At 42.2% G+C, this 19,785-nt stretch overlaps 1 protein-coding gene across 9 annotated transcripts in view; it reads right to left on the minus strand.

The window, feature by feature from the left end:
- CDK19 (cyclin dependent kinase 19) overlaps positions 1–19,785 on the minus strand; it is a 136,619-nt gene that overhangs the window by 53,008 nt on the left and 63,826 nt on the right. The window lies entirely within an intron of this gene.

Raw genomic sequence — 19,785 nt, forward strand, 5'->3', positions numbered from 1 at the left:
TCGGCCATTCCTTCAAGGTTAATCACAGGACCATAGGTGTTTGGAATGCAGCTTACATGCATCTAAACATATTTTAAGATGAAAATCACATCTTTGCAAATATTTAATGCCATTGCAGTTGGAAACAAGAGGTCTTGCCCAAATATCACCCATCTATCAAAACTGTTACCACCAGCTCATCTACATTTTATCTCTACACTGTCATTTTATGTTTCTTAATCTCCATCTTGTCTGTGTTGGGTAGGTGGCAAAAGGTGGCTATCCAGGACAGGGTGTATTTGCAGGACCAGTTGTCACCTTCTATTGACGTGGGAGAGAGAGTATCCTAGCTCTTTATAGTCTGGACTAGGAGCTCTTGGACATGTCAAGCCAAATCCCATTTCCTCCTCCACTCTGTATCTAAAAGAATCAGGACAACACGTTGCCACCCATTAATTGATCACTGAGAGCCCAGAGCATGTGACCTTCTAACTAGCACTGAAATACACTCATCTAGTTGCCCTCTGTTCAGAAAAGCACAGACAGCCAACTCTTCCTTTTTGTTCACCTGGAAATCCCCCTTTTAGTTATCACCCTGATTTTTTATTTTCATGCCTATTACTAATTTTGGACCCCTGAACCTAGCATTCCCCATTCACTCTGTTAATGTTTGCTTCTCCTCCACCACCCTCTTTTCATTTGAGAGTACCAATCTCTGTGTTGCCCATGGCTTTCCCCACTTTTGCTAATGAAGATCCCTGCCAAGATGCCCTGAAGGACTTATCCCTTGAACGTGGAAAACAGGCTTCAGGTATATACAGAGATGTGTGTCCTGAGTAAGCGTGATGAGAGAACAGAGAAAACCCAGTCAGAAAGTAAGGCTTTGTGGGAACTTTTCTAATCTATCAATACATAGGAAAGGTGACCAAAAAGATCAAGAGATTTTTAAAAAATGAACTGAAGTAGTAAAATTATAATTATATATTCACATACTTGCATCTTGTTTGATGTTTCTTCATATGAAACGAAGCCCGAATTTCTGATGCTTATATATGTGTACATAATGAATCTGGGCTTTGTAACAATGTGGTCCTTTTACACTGCCTATTTTAAGCCACAATCTGACACAGACAGTTGTATATTATATGAAAAGTGGCTTTTTGATTCTAGCTGCATTTATTTATTATTTATTTATTTCATTTCTATACCGCCCAATAGCTGAAGCTCTCTGGGCGGTTCACAATTCAATTTAATTCAAACAGTTCCAAGACAGCCAGGAATGTATTTTATGTATCATGAAACTGGTACTAGAAATTTCCTGACATGAGAATGTTTATGGTTTGCTTCATCATACTCATACACACGCACAAATTAGGGCCTCGGAGCTCTTCTCCAGATCACCTGACCTTCAGAGGTGAGGGAGGGGGGTCTTCAGCTAGGAACGTTTCAGCTGTGACACCCTGGCCTGGAATGTTCTCCCCAAGGAAGCCTACTTGGTACAGTATTTGATTTGATAGTCTTTCATTGATAAGAGAAGACCTTGTTGTTTACTGAGGGCTTTTAGAGTTTTTATCTTAGAGATGTCTAGATTATCTATCCTGGTTAATGCTGACATTTTTTAGCTGCTCTACTGACTTTTATATAGTTTTGTTTTATTGTTGTGCAGCATTTCTTATATTTTAAAAATTATAAACTGCTCTTGGAATTTTATCAAATACTTTAAAAATACAATAGATTAAAAAGTAAAACCTAGCAAGCATGATGCATCAGCACAAGAAGGTGGTAAAGGGATTACTTCCTTTAGAGTAAGGTGGTAAAGGGATTACAACCCACTACCAATGGGTTGGCAATGTATAGGAAATTTTATTGAGGGATGGGTTATAAATCCCTAAAATAAATAAATAAATAGCATAATGAGGTCAAAAGTTAAATTTATTCTAAATGAAAAATTCTAATTGGCTGCATTATAGCTTGAATGACAGACAATACAACAGTGTGAGGCATCGAAACAGTGGCACTCTTTGTCCAACTCCGTCCTGGGACTGGAGAGCTGAAGGACAGCATCTTCTGGACTCATCCACTGCGGAGGAGACCACGGGTCACTGAGAAGCTGCATACCCTGCCTCCCATGAAAACATCACAGCAAGGTGCAGACCAACCAAGATGCAGAACAGCTGCAGGGAACTTGCTTTGCCCCTCCTTGACACTTGCCATGGAGCTAGAGAGTTGAAGGGCAGAACACTCTGTCCTCGTACACTGGAAGGCTGTACCCCCTGCCTCCCAAAAAGATCATGGCAAGCGGAAGACCAGCATGGCTCAATCCATCAGCCAGAGGAGGAGCTGCTGCTTCAATGCTTGTGTTCCCCATTCTTTTTCCATTTTGTATCATGTCTATTAGATTGTACCATGTCAAAAAACAGGACAAATGATATTCTCAGGTGCCTGAAAAGGCTTTAATAAGCCTGATGTGTTTCAGAAAGAGATGTCTTTCCTCAGGGCCCACTTGTCTTTTTCTGCTTATATTTTTAAAAGTCTTACTGATATTTCCTCTGTTTCAGGCTTCTCTGGTATGTAGAGCTTGTTGAATCTAGAAGTACAGTATCTATGGCTGCAATATTTCACTACTGACATCTGAAATCATGGATGTTACTTGAAATGTCAGGTTGCTTATTGGTAACTGTGGTTCTTTGAGAGGTCTTCTGTCAACTTACACATATGGGTTATGTGCCTGTGCAGAACAGTTATTCAGAACATTCAAGAGCTAAGCAGGCTTTTAGTCACGTGTCCCACCCAGTTCCACTGCGCACACCCGGGGCATGGCTCCTGCCTGCCTCTATTCCAAGTCTGCCATAGCATAGGAATAAGGAAGGCGAAGCATTGAAACAGGGAGGAGAGTAGGTTGTGTGTGAGTTCACAGATGACCACCTGAAGAACCATAGTTACCTGTCTGTCCTCCTTCTTCATGGTCTCTGTGACTCACACATATGGATGACTAAAAAGCAACAGACTTACCAGAGGAGGAAGATGTCATGCCAAAATTGAAGAAAGGACCGCTGTGCCAAAAGCTGCATCAGTGCAATCCCTGATATCCAGGTGGTAATGTTTGATGAAGGTAGAGGACTGAGCCCAGGTTGCTGCACTACACTGTTGTGGAGGCAAAACACCTCTTAGGAAAGCAGCAGAGGAGGCTATAGCTCTGGTTGAATGTCCCTGTACTTGTAGGGGGGGCAGGTAGGTGTGCCAGTTGATAGGCCAGAAGTATGGCTGAGATGATCCACTTGCGATGACATAGGGCAACACTTTTTGAGTCCGGAGTGGCAGATGGACAAATCAGTAGTCTCCCTAAAAGATGATGTCCTGTGCAAGTAGAACAGAAGTGTTCATCTAATATCTAGGGAATGAAGCTTAACCTCCACTGGGGAGGTAGGTTGAGGAAGGAAAGTTGGTAGTACAGTATCTTGAGTTAAGTGGAATTGTGAGACAACCTTCAGGAGAAAAGAGCAGTCCAGGCATAGCACCACCTTATCCTTATGAAATATGAGGAATGGTTGGTCATGCCTTAGAGCACACAGTTTGCTTGCTTTCCATGCTGAAGTAATCACAAGGAGGAAAGCCACTTTCATTGTGAGGAGCCGGTTGGCCATAGTCAAAGGTTTGAAAGGCTGGGCTGTCAGTTGAGCAAGTACCACTGACAGATTCCAGGCAGGAATGGGTGGGGAGGCCAGCAGACAGAAGTTCGCAAGTCCTTTAAGGAACTGTTTATCATGAGGGTGTGAGAAGAAAGAGATACCTTTGATATTGTCATTATTTGCCAATTAGGCTGCTAAGTAGACCTTGATGGACGAGAGTGCTAGGCCCTTAGATTTCAAAGAAAGAAATCTTTCAAAGAAAAAAGAAAACCCACTATAGTTGGGAGAAACAGGATTTGGGATTTCGTCCCACTGGGGTGAGGAATTTCAGGAAGGTCTTCCATCTGGCAGTACATGCAGCCCAGGTGGAAGGTCTGCAGGAAGTAGTCATTACCTTTAATACCTCGTTAGAGAATTGATGAAGTTGCCCACCTTCCATGCCGTGAGATGTAGGTTGCTTAGGTCAGGGTGTCTGCTCTCCCTGTTGCTCATTGAGAGGATATCCATGAGACGAGGAAAATGGAGAAAGATGTGGTTGGATAGGAGGAGAAGAAGCATTGCAAACCATGCCTGCCTGGGCCACCACATGTTTATTAGGATGCAGTGAGCCCCATCTTCCTGTATCTTGTTCATTACCCATGTGACGAGAGGGAAGGGAGAAAATATGGACTTAAAGGTGTTTCCCCAGTGAAGAAAGAAAGTGTTCCCCAGAAAGTCTGTCATGACCCTCTCTGCACAGAGGAGGTGGGTGGGACTCCTCCCTAAAACTCTGTTCAGCTCTAGAATGTACTGAATGACAAAACATTCTATGTTTTGCATAGGCACATACCCAATATGTGTGTCACAAAGACCATGAAGAAGCATGGGATTTTGCTGAGGCATTTGCAACTGGAATTCCAAAGCAACTCGACTCAAAAACCTGCTGGAGACTTCACCATCTCTCAAAAAGGAGGTCCATGGTTGGCCTCCAAGACAGTTAACTGCACAAAATCTATTGGGGGGGGGGGTGCGCACGCACGCGCGCTCCACATGCTAAGATGGTTTGAAAAGACGCAAATATTAAAAATATTGCCCCAGAGTTTATATTGACTACAAAAAGCTCTTTTCAAAACCATCAACACTGTCTAACCACCAACTGAAATATAAGAATGTTTTGCCTGTGTGAAATAGACCTGAATGTGAAATATACTTGAAATATGCAGAGGGCATTTCCAGAGCTACAGTCACTAGCATTAAACTGAAATAGCATCTTTTAGTTCAGTTAATTTTGTACATTCATTGATAGATTTCAGTATTGTTACATCTTTTTTTGTGTGTGTCTTTATTGATAGACACACATTTGCTTGTTTTCATCCACGTAGGCTGTCTGTTGAAACTTTCCCTGTGCTCTGTGCTACTTTCTTCTTTTCCTCAATGGATTTCTTCCTCAATACATGACTTTATCTTGATAAATTTATTATAAATTTACAGATCTCCTATGATTATTATTACGAGCATGAATGGAACTACATTTCAGTGAATTATTTCACACATACACAAAAAGTGAAGCCTATGCATGGATAGCAGTGAGAAGCCAAGTAAATCAGGGATAAGATTCTTAGGCAATTCCCGTGGTTCCACTGACTGGAACAGCAGGTCATGACAAATCAAGGGTGACAACTGAAATATTTAGTACTCTACTTGAAGGGCTACAATTTCCTTTCCACTGAGCACTCTGGGAATGAGGTAGAGGTATCATATGGTGTGCATCAACACTGATCATACAGATTCTATGGTACTAGACCCAAAGAGAATCAAATAGATTTCCTTTAAAAACATTTAGGGCAAAATTCTATGCATATTTAGACAGAAAGATGTTTTTTTCTGTCTAAACATGCACAGGATTGTGCCCTATGTTTTGAAACAGATTCTAAAAAATTATTCCCCATATTTTATTGCTGAATTTATTCTGTTTGTTACTATATGCCTTGAGTGATGGAAGGATGGCTAATAAATTATTTTTAATGTATTTATTTAAGATTTTTTATACCACACTCCATTGTGTATAGAATCTGAGGGCAGATTATGAATCATGAGTCATTAAGCCACAACTTAAAATATACCACCACCAGAACAGCTAAAACCTTAATTCTTAAGAACATCCACACAAGTTAAAACACCTTGGTGAACAAAAATGTTTTAGCCTGTTGCAACATGGGCACCAGGCAAGTCTCTATAGTGAGTGCATTCCATAGTTGGGACGTCACTGCCAAAAATGGTTTTGGCAGAAGTTCTTAATGCATGGGCAGGCTGGTACAGGAAGGTGCGCCTTCAGATATTTGGATCCCAAGCCATTCAGGGCTTTCAAGGTAAGTATCAGCACCTGAGAAGCGAATAGCTAGCCAGTGAGGTTCTTTTAAAACTGGTACAATATGCATAAGGCTAGCAGCCAAAATGTCTTCCAAAACAGGAGAAACACTCATTTTCTGGGCCCAAGAACCATAACAAACAACAACAATAATAAAACAACAACATGTTTAAGCATGCACTTACTAGAACTGTTGAATCCTAACTCTACCTCATCATGATAAATGTGTCCACAGTAGTGCCATAACATCTATCTCAAGACTTGTCCAGATGGAAGTTTCAAGTATCACAAGAAAAAGATTCCAATCAGAGCATCACATTTGCTATTTGGATTGTATCACCTAGGGTTATCTTGCTAGCCCTGAACTGCCATTTGGACTGGTGGATCAGCATTAGAATCATCACAGTTCCATTCACCTTGTAGGTATGATGCACACTGAACTGGCGTGCCCCCAAAAGCTGTTGTCTGAAAGCATCCTAATATTCATCTCTCTTGCAACACCTTCACCAAGCACTGTTAACAATCAAGCTGGGTTTCCACGTTTCCAAACAAAATTCTCTGGGAGGCTGATTTTCATTTTTAATTTACAATATAGCAAAACACTGTATGTTAAATTTCACAGAATTAGGCAGGGTTCTTGTGCCCTCCCTCTTATATTTCCCCAGTTGCCTTTGCCCACAAACCCACATGTTCTGTACAAAAGGATTTTGTCTACAAAACCCCTTTAAAACTGGATTTGGGACAGCCCTAGTATAACATGATGTTCAGAGATAGTGGAGGAGGGGGGAGAATGTTCATGAGATAAGGAAGCAGGGAAAGAACAGATTATCAGAAGCAAAGGTTCTCAACAGCATGAAACAAAACTACAGAAAATGTAATTGTGAAATCTATTAGTTCATACAATAAGGTAATTTTTGGTTGAATAACAATCTGACAGCCTTCCCTAACCTGGTGCCCTCCTGATGCTTTGGATTTCAACCCCCATCAGCCTCAGCCAACATGTCCAATGGAAAGGAATGCTGGGAATTGTAGTCCAAAATATTTGGAAGGCCCCAGGTTGGGAAGGCAGCTCTAACACATGGGAACTGTACCTGATGGGCAGATAAGGACTTCTCACAACAACCCAAGGGTTTGGGGTTTTTTGCTTCAGGCAAAACACATTAGCACAACATACATGTTTTATTAGTTCCTTGCTACATTGAGTGCTTTTTTCCTCCAGAAGAATTCAACAAATGTTGCTTGCATGTGACGTTAAAGTAAACATGACAGGACTTTTTATGATGTTGGATGCTTGGATATTTAAAATATATCAAGAAGATACATTGTTTCTAGTATTTCAACTAGAAATATTCTATCTTTGTGAACAACAGGAGGCTAAAATATATATGCAGTCAATATGGCTATGTCTGAAGTTAGAAATTATGAAGAAATTATTCATAAGAAAAAGCAACAACCATTCTAGGGCAGAGACAACATTAAGATATCCAACAACAGATCAATCAAAATAACAGGATACCTCAAGAAATGTCTCCCACCTTGGATATTTCATTCAAATGAAAACAACAGCATTCAGGGCTCCTAATTGTCTATCAGACTTTTAAAAGATTAAGGGCACAATCCTACGCATGTTTAGACAGAAAGAAGTCCTACAGCTTCCAGCATTCCCCAGCCAGAACAGCTGGCTGAGGAATGCTGAGAGTTGTAAGGACCTTTTTCTGTCTAAACACATAGTATTGTGCCCGAATCTGGCCCAGTTAACCTCTAGGGCGATATCCAATGTTGCACAAATGGACTTCCATTTGCGCAATGGCACTTCCCGCTCCCTATACCCATGCATCTCCCAAATATGCTCATGAGGGTCCTCCAACCTTCCAGAGCAGACTTTGGGATATTCACGGGGCTACAGAGGGAGGGGAAACTTGTTATGCCAGCAGTGTCCATTCTGCTGGTGAATGGACACAGTCGGATTTCTCCCCTAGTTAAAACATCTTCTACTGTTAAAACTCAGCTTACAGAGTGAAGAGAACATACCAGCTATTAAAGAAAATGATGGTCCTGGATCAGCCCATGTTTAGTTGCTATAGAAACAAAAAGGTTAGATTTGGAATCTCATGTTTAAATTATCAGCAATAAAAAATGAACAAACAGATCCCTGCTGAGAGTGAACTATGGGGTCTGACTGTGCAGTAAAGGTGTAAATGTAGAATGAACAAGGTCAACAATAATAAATTGGAACCATCTGCTGCAGAAAAAGTGTGTATGTTATAATTTAAAACAAATTCCTTAGAGTAGTAAACATGTAAGTGATCGCGTTTTCTTTCCTCTGGCTAGTGGGAGTAAGGCAATGAATATATCCCAGAGAGAGAAAGAGCCAAAAGTGCTGAGGCAATTATATCATGCTCTTGAAGAATAAAAACCATTTGACATCAAACAGAAATCATACCATAAGAACACTGCTATTGCATGCATTAACGTGTCTCCAGTCAACTCTTGAGCATGGAGCAGGTCAGAAAGGAGCCAGCAAAAACAAACATAAGTAAAACTGACTACGGTTTTGAATGAGAGGAACACAACCGATTAAATGATAAGGGGAACAATGGACGACAGAATGCTACTATTTAGCAACCCTTACTGTTCTGACCTTATCTAGGATATAATTCTTTAGAGATACGACATTCCCATGAGAAAAAAGTTCTCCTTGGGGTAATGCTGCTTTTCATTCACTGTTTTTTAAAGTCATACATATCCAAACAAAAGCAGTTTAACTATTGGAGTGTGCCACTACATCAGAACAATCTCGTTATCATACATAAAAGACACATGGGTTACTGACTCATTCAATCTAGGGGATATTGAAATTGTTAGGGTATTGCACAGCAGAAAGCTGAAATTTGGGACACCTTTTGTCTAAGACATCCCACTTACTAGAAAAATGTGAAAATGGGACATTTTACTTCTCTAACAGTCAAAGCCGTGTCTTTCAGTAGCCATGAAAGGTGTGCCTGCTGGCAACAGGCGACCATAGGGGCTATCCTCTGCCACAGAATAATGTCATTACAAAGAAACTTTAAAAAGCCACCCTAAAAGAAATAAAACTATCACTAGGGACAAAATGAATCCTTGAAAGCCTCACATCTAATAATAGGATCTTAGCCTATCCAACTTCACTCTTCCTTTCTCTCCCACGGGTTACACCAGAGCTCTACAACTTTTTGGGCCTGTGGGCACTATTGGCATTTGGAAAAAGTGCCCTGGGTGCCATCACACATTGACCACCAGGGGTCACAATCACAAAAATGTTAGGAATGCCCCCTTGTATGTGCATGCATGGATGTACATGGGTGGTACTCTCACTGTCTCTCTGTGTGACTCCACTTTCATTTTTCCTTCCTTCCTCTCCTCTTTCTTTCCTTCCTTCCTCTCCTCTTTCTTTCCTTCCTTCCTCTTGCGCTATACCTCCTCTCTCTCTCTCTCTCTCTCTCTCTCAGGGTCCCTTTCCTGCCTTCCTTCCGTCTCTCTGGTTGTTCTTCGTTCTTTCCTTCCTTCGTCTCTCTCTGCTTCTTTCTACGCTGACCCTACTGGCTTTGTCAACTGTTAGGTATACCCCGCACATGCACATGTGTATGTTCTGTGGTTGAAACTATCAGTGATATTCAGTAGCAAATGCCACATCCATACAGTTTGGGCTACTGAGACCACATTACCTGAGGGAAATGGGAGTAGCACTTAAGTACAGACAAACATATATAGGAGATATTGCCTAGTTTTACTTTGTTTTTTTTAAGGTGCAGTATAATCTGAAATGCTTAACTGAGAGCCAGTATTGCTCTCATAAAAAGGTTCAAGTACCTGACAACTCAGCAGCTCACACCTAACCCTATCCCACTTGAAAATTCCATTTATTTTTGGAATTGATCTTTTAAAATTGTTAATTTATGGTTTACTTTTGTTGTTAGCCACCTTGAGCTTTCTTTGAAGCAAGGCATGATATATTTTAAATAAAATAAGGGTGCAATCCTACCAGGATTCCCATCAGCTTCTGAAATCAGAGGCTGATGGGACTCTTATGCAGAGCGGGAACAGCACAGAGGCAATCTTCGCCTCCGTGCTCCCCCCACTCTGTATTTCAGCTAGATTGGCATTTTCGCCCATCTAGCTTAGGTGTTGGGGAGGGGGAGGGCTAGAGGCTGGGAAGGGCTGGGGATACAGCATATGCCTTCCCCTCCCCTTGGCACGCCCCCTCTTTCCAAGTTTGCGAGCTCGTAGAGGCAGCCGGTGCAGTTCTCTCCGCACCAGCTGTGAGGGGGACGGGAGGTTGGGCTCCTGGGTCTGAGCACTGTCTCCAGCGTTAGGATACTTAGGATTCCTGGATCTATGTCCCCCTCAGATGCTGTCTAGGGGCCACAGGATTGCTCTCCAAAATAAATATTTTTTTTTAACAAATGAAAAGGGACAGAGCACCGAAGAAGAGTCAGAGCTACTAAATTCAAGAAGGACTATGTCCAACTAAGATCTGTGTTAAAGCTGAAGAATTCACATTTTGCATTTTCCTACTGTCGATGACTGCTAGTATTTATTAACTCTGGAAAAGTGAAATTTCACCTGGGGCTCACAGACCCTTGAACAAATAATAGTAAATACATAACCATAGTTGTAAGCTATGTATGGACTACCTGATTAGGACAGTACTTAGTGCTGAAAACATCTTGAGTGCTAACTTTGCCGTAGTAATTTGCATGTGGTTCAGAAGCCACAGATTGGTCACAGAAGCCATGTGGGTATGTCGATAGCTTCCTAGCAGCAAGAACACCTGACAATAGGCGGATAATTTCTGGAGAATGTGGGATCAATAGGTAATACTGAACAAAGTGAAATTGTAAAACGTTTGGAAATGGAAGGCATCATTGGACTGGATCAAAAACATGTAGCACAAATTCACAGTTGCCTGAGAAAAAATTATTGAGACTGCCATACCAAATATCTCCTCCATACCCAATGAAAAAATGCATAAAATCCCAGGGGTGATGGCAAACAATGTGAACATGCATATCAATATAATAACTCGGATTAACATTCCAGACTTTGAGCCTATATATGAACTGTAAACATGTGGGGTTGCATCCAATGGTGGCTTTGGGCTAGTGGAAAACACTTCTGCTTGTGCAAGCTGGGACACCTGATTTTCACCGATCCCCACCACCACTGCAGTCTCCTGAAAAGTTGCTCCTTAGGTTTGGGGATCCTCTGGAACAGTATGAGACATAGCATGGAGGGCTGCAATAGATAGGGAGAGAATCAGCAAAAAATCAATGCCTCGCTGTTCTCTTGAGGAGATAGGAAATCAGGCAGGAAAGCTTTAACTCATCCTCCAACTCAGAAAGCAAGGACAACTAAACTTAAATCACCAGACAACAGAACCTTCCCAATACTTGGGTTTCACTTCAGGCTCTAAATCAAAACAGAAATAAATTTAAGGAGGAACAGCTACCAACTTGCAGCACATACAGAATAAAAACCAAACAGAAAAAAAGGGCCAAGAGAAGAAACCCCAAATACTCCCTGCCCTAACAAACTAGGAGTGTTGTGCAAACATTGCCCTCACAGTGTTCTGTCTGACAAGCACCTTAGTGGATTTACCTGACTTCTTACCTACTAAACAAAAAAGGAACTTTTCAGCTTTTCAGGAACCAACTCCCCTTTCTCATTTAGTGGTATGACTTCTGGCAGCAATGGATGTACTACAGCACCTCCACTTCTCAAGGTGTAAAGTAAATGGCCGGACTCCTGCATGATGATATTTACATCACCTGTGGCAGGACATGTCTACCAAAAGCATCAACAACAGGGGCAAAGACATACATTTTGTAGTGTCTCATGAAAGAAGATAGATGCAATTTACTGCCTTTCAAATATCCTTAACTGGAGAACTGGTGCGAACAGCTGCAGATCAGTGGACTCTTGAAGGGAGTGGGCTGTGATGGCTACAGGAAGCATAGCATTGATGGAATGATAAGGCCCATGCACACCCAGAACTATGTTCTAATCATGCAGATCCAGAAGCTAAGAGCTCGGATATCCTGTCTGTATGATATAAAGAGCCTGAGCTATTTGGCTTTCCTAATGTACACTCTTAAAGCCATATGTACATCAAGTTCATTCCGCTGTTTCTCCTTTGAGGGTAAGAGCTTGGGGCAAAATTGGGAAGAACAAGCTGTTGAAAGCTATGAAAGGCAGAGTTAACCTTAAGGATGACTGGTTCAAAGAACAGCACCCATCTCCCCCTATTGCCGGGCAGACTGTGACTGCCATCTCCCAAGTTGCAGAAGAGAACAGACTTCACAGACTCAAAGTGAGCCTCAGTGAATGTTCTCAGAAACAACAGAAGGTTCCCAGATAGGAACCTACATATGAGGGAGCCAAGAGGCATTTTGAAGGAAGCATTTAATGTGAGATACCTTGGATATGGACAACTTGCCTTGTGCCCCTCCAAATTCTGTCTAAGGCCACTGGCTATCTCCTCAAGAAGTTAGGATGAGGCCTTGGTCTAGCTCATCTTTTAAGAAGTATAGCACCTCAGCAACTTCCATAGCTACACAGCTATATTTCTTCCCCTTTTACTATCTGTGGGAGGCCTTCCAGGTAGCCTCATAAATCCTGTTTCTCAACTACTTATGAGAAGAAAGAATGGTTGCCACAATCTTTGGCATGCAGGTATTGGAAAGAAAATTGTCACTGTTCAATCTCTAGGCGATCAAGTGGAACAATTTTGGATCTGGATAAAGAATCAACCCCTAGAAAACAGTTCTTTGTATGGCAGAAGATCCCATGTGTCCAGTGCACTTGGAGCCAACAGTTCCAACAACTAGGTCCTCCATGTTGGGAAAGAGGCAATTAGGATAATTTCAAATTGGGAGGACTTATTTATTTATTACATTTCTTTACCACCCAACAGCCAAAGCTCTCTGGGAAGATTTGAAACTGAAGACCAGGGAACCATATAGCACATCTGTTGTTTCTGCCTTTACATCCAGATATCTGGAGAAGAGTGGTCCATCTTGGTATCGAGGCTGGAAGCAAAGAGATCCAGTACTGGGGTGCCCCCGTGACTGGTGATCACTGAGAACACCCTTCATTCAGGGTCCACTTGTTCTCCAGGCACTGTCTACTTAACAAATCCACTTGTACACTAAGGTCTCCCTGCAGGTACTCATCTTACATATATGTCAGATTATTCCATGCTCAGTAGAAAAGGAGGTCCAGTCCTATACTTTACGGCCTTGATCGGTGGCCCCTCTGATAGTGGATTGGAGCCTTGGCGATTATGTGTCAGTGCATATCAGTACATGAGCATCCTGAATCCTGTGAGAGAAAGCTTGCCAAGCAATGGGCTCTTTGTCTCCTGAGGAGTTCAAATACCCTATGCTACAAATTCTTGGCACTGCACCCTCCCCACCTGACATACTTGCATTTATCATGATTTGGAACCTGGGGTTACCTTCAGTGGAGCTCATGAAACTGTTTCAGCTGGTCTAGCAGGATAGAGAATGTAAAACATTTTGAAGGATTGACACCTGGTATGAGAGTCTTAGAGTGATCTATAGCTAGATGTAGAGGTGATGTAGAATGAACCACTGCAGAAGTCTGGAGTGCAGACAGGCCTAGAAAGATGATCATGGAAGGCTGTTGATGGATCAGGTGCATTAAATCTTCCATGGACTGGGCACAATGCTCTGTGCTGTCCATCTGATCTTCTCCACCCACTCCAGAGAAAGGAAGAAGCTGCCTAAGTGGAGTTGTTGTTGCTCAGTCGTTCAGTCGGGTCCGACTCTTCGTGACCCCATGGACTGTAGCACACCAGGCCTTCCTGTCCTGCACTCTCTCCTGGAGCATGCTCAAGTCCACATTCATTGCATCAGTGATGCTATCTAGCCATCTCATCCTCTGCCGTCCCCTTCTCCTTTTGCCTTCAGTCTTTCCCAGCATCAGGGTCTTTTCCAGAGAGTTTTCTCTTCGCATTAGGTGGCCAAAATATTTGAGCTTCAACTTCAGTATCTGTCCTTCCAATGAGCACTCAGGGTTGATTTCCTTTAGGATGGACTGATTTGACCTCCTTGCAGTCCAGGGGACTCGTAAGAGTCTTCTCCAGCACCACAGTTCGAACGCATCAATTTTTTGGCGCTCAGCCTTCCTTATAGTCCAGCTCTCACAGCCATACATTACTACTGGGAAAACCATAGCTTTGATTAGACGGACCTTTGTCGGCAAGGTGATGTCTCTGCTTCTTACTATGCTGTCTAGGTTTGCCATAGCTTTCCTCCCAAGGAGCAAGCGTCTTTTAATTTCATGGCTACAGTCAGCGTCTGCGGTGATCTTGGAGCCCAAGAAAGTAAAATCTGTCACTGCTTCCATTTCTTCCCCTTCTATATGCCAGGAAGTGATGGGGCCAGATGCCATGATCTTCATTTTTTTAATGTTGAGTTGGCAGCTTTTGCACTCTCCTCTTTCACTTTCAACAAGAGGCTCTTTAGATCCTCTTCACTTTCTGCCATTAGGGTGGTATCATCTGCGTATCTGAGGCTGTTGATAATTTTCCCAGCAATCTTAATTCCGACCTGTGATTCATCCAACCCGGCATTTCTCATGATGTACTCTGCATATAAGTTAAATAAGCAGAGCAACAATATACAGCCTTGTCGTACTCCAAGTGGAGTACCCTTTAGGCAATTTTTTGTGAATATTGATGGGCAATGTTTCTGGGTAAATCACCAGGTATTGCCCCAACGGGGGTTAGCTTGACCTTACAGTCCTGGTTGGCTATGATCACCCATGTGATCAATCCAGGAAATATTGCACTCACCCTAAATTTAGTTTGATTGCCCTCAGTGATGTCAGCACATAGCTGCTTTTAAAAAGAGATATTTAAAAGAAGGCTCTTAGCACTACCAATCAAAAGGCATTGTGTAGCTATGCCATCTTTCTCCTTGATAGATTAATTCTGGTTAAAAAAAAAACAGATGAAAGAAGTGGTGGGAAAACATAGGATTACAAATGGAAGACGATGTCATCTGGACTCCCTGTAAAATTCTGTGAATGTTGTTACTCAATTGCACAATAAAAGCCATGTCGAGAAGCACCCTTTGTCTCGTTTGGCTCTTACTTGAAAGCAGCTGACACAATACACCCTTACATGGCAAGCAGCAGCATGAGGAAGGGGATTTACAACCGGAAAGTTAAGCTCTGCCCCCAGTGCTGTGGTCCTGATCCAATGGGGGGGGGGCACTGTGGTCCTTTGGAAAAGAAATTTAAAAAGACAGTTCCAGTCATGAATCTCCAACTGCTAGGTTTGGCCCTTAGAGGCTCGAAATTTAAAACCTCGCATTTATAATGTGTGATGATACTTTTTAGGTATTTGGAGGAGTGTATTTAACAGTAGTAATAGCACAGGGAAGTTCTCTTCCCCACACAGCACTTTATTAAAATGCTGAGAAGGCATGACAGCATTTTCTAAGTTATAATAGCTTGAAATATATGTGATGGTTAAAATATAACATTTAATTGCTCATCTGACTGAACTTGGTGGCTTTAGGCTAACTGAAGCATGCTAAAAACTTCAAATGAAGTAGAAGGCTTGAGGGGGGCAGGAAGGAGAAGGGCAAGAATGTGACCCAGCTATTTTTAGAGAGAGGTTAGCTTGCAGAATTCTTGCTTTTTAGTCTCTGCCTGGGTAGAGTTGGGAATACCTAAAAGGAAGCTTGTTTTGTGGAATAAGAGAGGTAAACAACAAAACCAGCTATTTAATTCCCCTCCCCTCCCAACAACAGTATGTAGTAATTGTTCTATTAAAAAAAGGAGTTAACAGAAGTTTTAGCTCAAATCAAGGATTTCAAATTTTAATTGTGGATTTCAGACTTTTAAAAAAGGTATACAATAGTACCACTATACTCGGCTAATAATGGTGATACTTATTCACCATCTGCACATGCTGTTCTGAAGAGCAATTTGTTAAAAGATACAATCAGCAACACTATCTAAGAGTATAACTCTAAAAATGCACATTAGAAATGTTCCCTCAAAGACTTATTGTATCTAGAAGATATAAACAATGTCCATAAAATGACTACAAACTAAATCTCAACTAAATCCCAAGGACAAAGTCAAGAGATTAACATAGTTTTCTTGTCCTACTGTGGATATGTTTTACCACAGGACTGTGCAGAGAATGGAAACAGCCCCACAGTACCAGCTTGAGTGGAATGAACATGAAGTAGTAAACTAAAAATGAGTCCCGCTGAGCTACTGTCATAAAACACTTAGCCTAAATGAAAGTTTTTGATGATATGTGGATATGCAGAGCTATAGCAAAAGCTGTCATGAGCTATCTTTCACTTCAGTTACAACTCTAGACAATCTTGTACAAACTGTAGTTATAGCTTTGTACTTATCAGCTATATTTTTCGATTTACTTTTATTTTTTTATTAAAAACACACACAACAACAGCAACACAGACACACAAAGCTATATTTTTAAGGCAGCGTGGTGCCTTTATACAACAGCCTCAGTCTCCTCTTACTTTTCACTTGCCTCAGATTTTTCAGTTTTCTGCATCGGGAGCTGTACCAGTGGATGCAACCAAAGAGCAAGTCAGAATCAAAGGACAAACCAGGAAATAGGACCAAAGAGCAAATCAGAAGTCAGGACTGAAGAACCACCAAAGAAAATAAGAACACACCAAAGCTCCCGTGTTGCTCAACTGGAACAGAAAGCCCCTATATCTCAGTTCAGAGCCACTACAGGGTTTGGGGGTTCTTCACTGCCTAAATAGTTACTGTTACTGCCCCATCATATGGGGGAGCCACACATAGATCCCAAGATAATCTGAGTTACAGCAGCTCCCAGCACCAACTCATCTCAACTGTAGGCAGTGGCCTATGGCTCAGCCCTAATATCCATAGCAAACAAAAAGATGTCCTTCCCCAAAACCATAGTTCCAGGACTTCACAACTGTATTTCCAAATGTTGTTGGTGCCATCGCATACCACATCCAAAGACTCTTCCCCCATACTGTCAGCTTATCAAAACAGTATTTAACGTCCACAGTTTTTGCACTAGGCCGGCAAGCCACCATACATTCAACATGCCTGCAACAATACATCTCTCTGTGATCCTAATGATCAGATCTTCCACTATAACAGGGGTGGGCAACTTGTGGCCCTCCAGGTGTTTTCAGCCCCAGCCAACATAGCCAATGGTAAGGGATCATGGGAGTTGTGGGCCAAAACTGAAGGGCTATCAGTTGCTCTCCCCTGTGCTACAAAGACACTATCCCTATCCACCCATCTCCAGAAATATATGCTCAGCATGAGATATAAATGCATCTCCTGAACGGTGGCTCCCTGTTAAGGGCTTCTTTCCCATTTCCCCAGTATGATGCCTTCCTTCTCTTATTTTCTGCAACAGTCTCCCCCTAAGGGCCAAACCGACATGTTACATTAAATGCATATTCATATTTGTATGCATGTGTTTTTAAAATAGTAGGTGAAAGTGTAGATTAACTCTTCCCCTACTACTCTATGGTCTCGATGAACATCCCCCACCCCCAAAAGAACGCTTTTTGCTCTGGGAATGAATCTCCTATTGTTGCCAGATTTGGGAAAGGAGGGGCGATGGCAGCTAATTAACAAATAAATACACAGAAGTGAATATGCTTAGTAGACACTCATGGATAATCAGTTCACAATTCTCTTGCTGTCACTGTCACAAAAATCAGATAATCCAGCCTAGTGGAAATGTTCAGCATCATATTCTCAGCTCTGATATTCATCAGCTTCAGACTCTTGGGATCAGCAGCCCTGGGACGCCGCTCCTTTCTCCATGGTAGCAAAACTAGTGTCATGGGCCCCCTGAGGCAAGACAGGTTTCCTAGTAGCACTTGGCTTCCCGTGTGAGACACGTGACATGATTCTATATTAGTTTTGCTTATAAATCTAGTGAACTAAAGAAATCCAGTTTGTTCTCATAATGTTCCACAACTGCCACTGTCAAACATTTGAAATATCCAAAACAGATGAGAGGTAAAGTAGCCATCAATGATATTTCATTCTCTCAGTGCAGAATGTTGGATTAGTCAGGACCAGTATAACGTGTACCAGAGTTGCCTCCCTTCAACTTCATGGTGTCCTCAAAAGTATGACCATGAATGCTTTCCTAGATCTCCACTCCCACAGCACAACTGAAAGCTGTGGATTGTTCTCAAAAGCAAGCAGAGAAGGTAGCTAACTACCTAGAAAACATAGCCATCAGCAATCTAGGGGGCAATCCACAATCTAGTGACAGATACAGACTCCTGGCTCCTGGTCCAAATGGCTGGCAAAATGTGCACTAAATTGTTGACCCTAATCTTCAAGCGTCTGTGCATCTTGGTAACCATGAACACTAATAGGGCAGGAGCAGCTTTCCTAGAAAAGGATTAGCAAGTTGAAACTGACCAGGGACATAAAGTTCACTGAATGCCAAGAAGCCATAGATTTACATGGATTTGGAGAATCATGATCAACAACGGTATGCAGGCACAGACTGTGGTGGGATGCACAACAGTAGTTTCAGGGTAAACCAGAACTGCTTCCTCTCTCCATGATTAACTGTAGAAATTGAGGCAGATGCAGGCATCAATGGCCTGGGTGTGAAGACGGAGAAAGGTAGCCAACTGCTGTCAGACACAGTTATACTTAAAATAATAAAGACAGAACAGTTACACCATATGTGAAATAGCATTCTACATCTTGACAAAATTTGAGACAATTTTAGCCAACTTTGTGTGTCTGGATCAGGAATGTTATCAGTATTCTCGAAAATGCACCCATCTTTTTTCAAAACACTATGCAGTTTTAATTTACCTATTTATTATTACATTTCTATACCACCCATTAGCGAGAGATCTCTAGGTAGTTTACAAGACAAAGCTTAAAACCATAAAATAACATAATAAAACATAATATAAAATTTATTTATTTATTTATTTTCTTAATCGCCCATCTGGCTGGTTACCCGGCCACTCTGGGCAATGTACAGCAATACGACAGTTTTAAAACGATAAAATTCTACATTAAAACATCATATTTCTAAAAATACCCTAACCCACCCCAAATGCCTGCCTGAATAACCACGTTTTTAATGTGTGGTGGAAGCTCATTAAAGAGGGGGCATGGCAGAGTTCCCTAGGAAGGGAGTTCCACAGAGTGAGGGCCACCACAGAGAAGGCCCTCTCCCTCGTCCTCACCAGCCTGGCTGATGGGACAGAGAGAAGGCCATCTGAGGCTGATCCTGTTGCCTGTCTGGTGTTGCTGGATGTGCTCCTTGAGACAGGCTGGGCCAGAACCATATAGGGTTATAACATCAAAACCAACACCTTGAATTTGGCCGGGAAAACCACTGGTAGCCAGTACAACTCCTTCAGCACTGGAGTGATGTGATCACGCCGGCAGCTGCCTTTAATCAGGTGAGCCGCCGCGTTCTGCACCAGCTACAGCTTCGAAACTGTCTTCAAGGGTAACCCCACATAAAGCGCATTACAGTAGTCTAGGCAAGAGGAGACCAAGGCATGTACTACCAATGGGAGCAGATGGTCGGGAAGGTAGGGGCACAGCCGCTGTATCAGATGGAGTTTGTACAGTGCTGTCCGGCTCACAGCTGACACCTGAGCCTCCATGGACAGCTGGGAGTCTAAAATGACCCCCAGGCTGCAGACCAAGGGTAGCCATACCCCATTCAACACCAAGTCAACATCCCCCATATACCGAAACAGAATAAAACCAAAATAGTAATCAAGATAA

The sequence above is a fragment of the Heloderma suspectum genome, chromosome 1 (assembly GCF_057233095.1).
Source record: "Heloderma suspectum isolate Gila_16-S chromosome 1, 16-S_ref, whole genome shotgun sequence".
In the NCBI taxonomy this organism is placed as follows: domain Eukaryota; kingdom Metazoa; phylum Chordata; class Lepidosauria; order Squamata; family Helodermatidae; genus Heloderma; species Heloderma suspectum.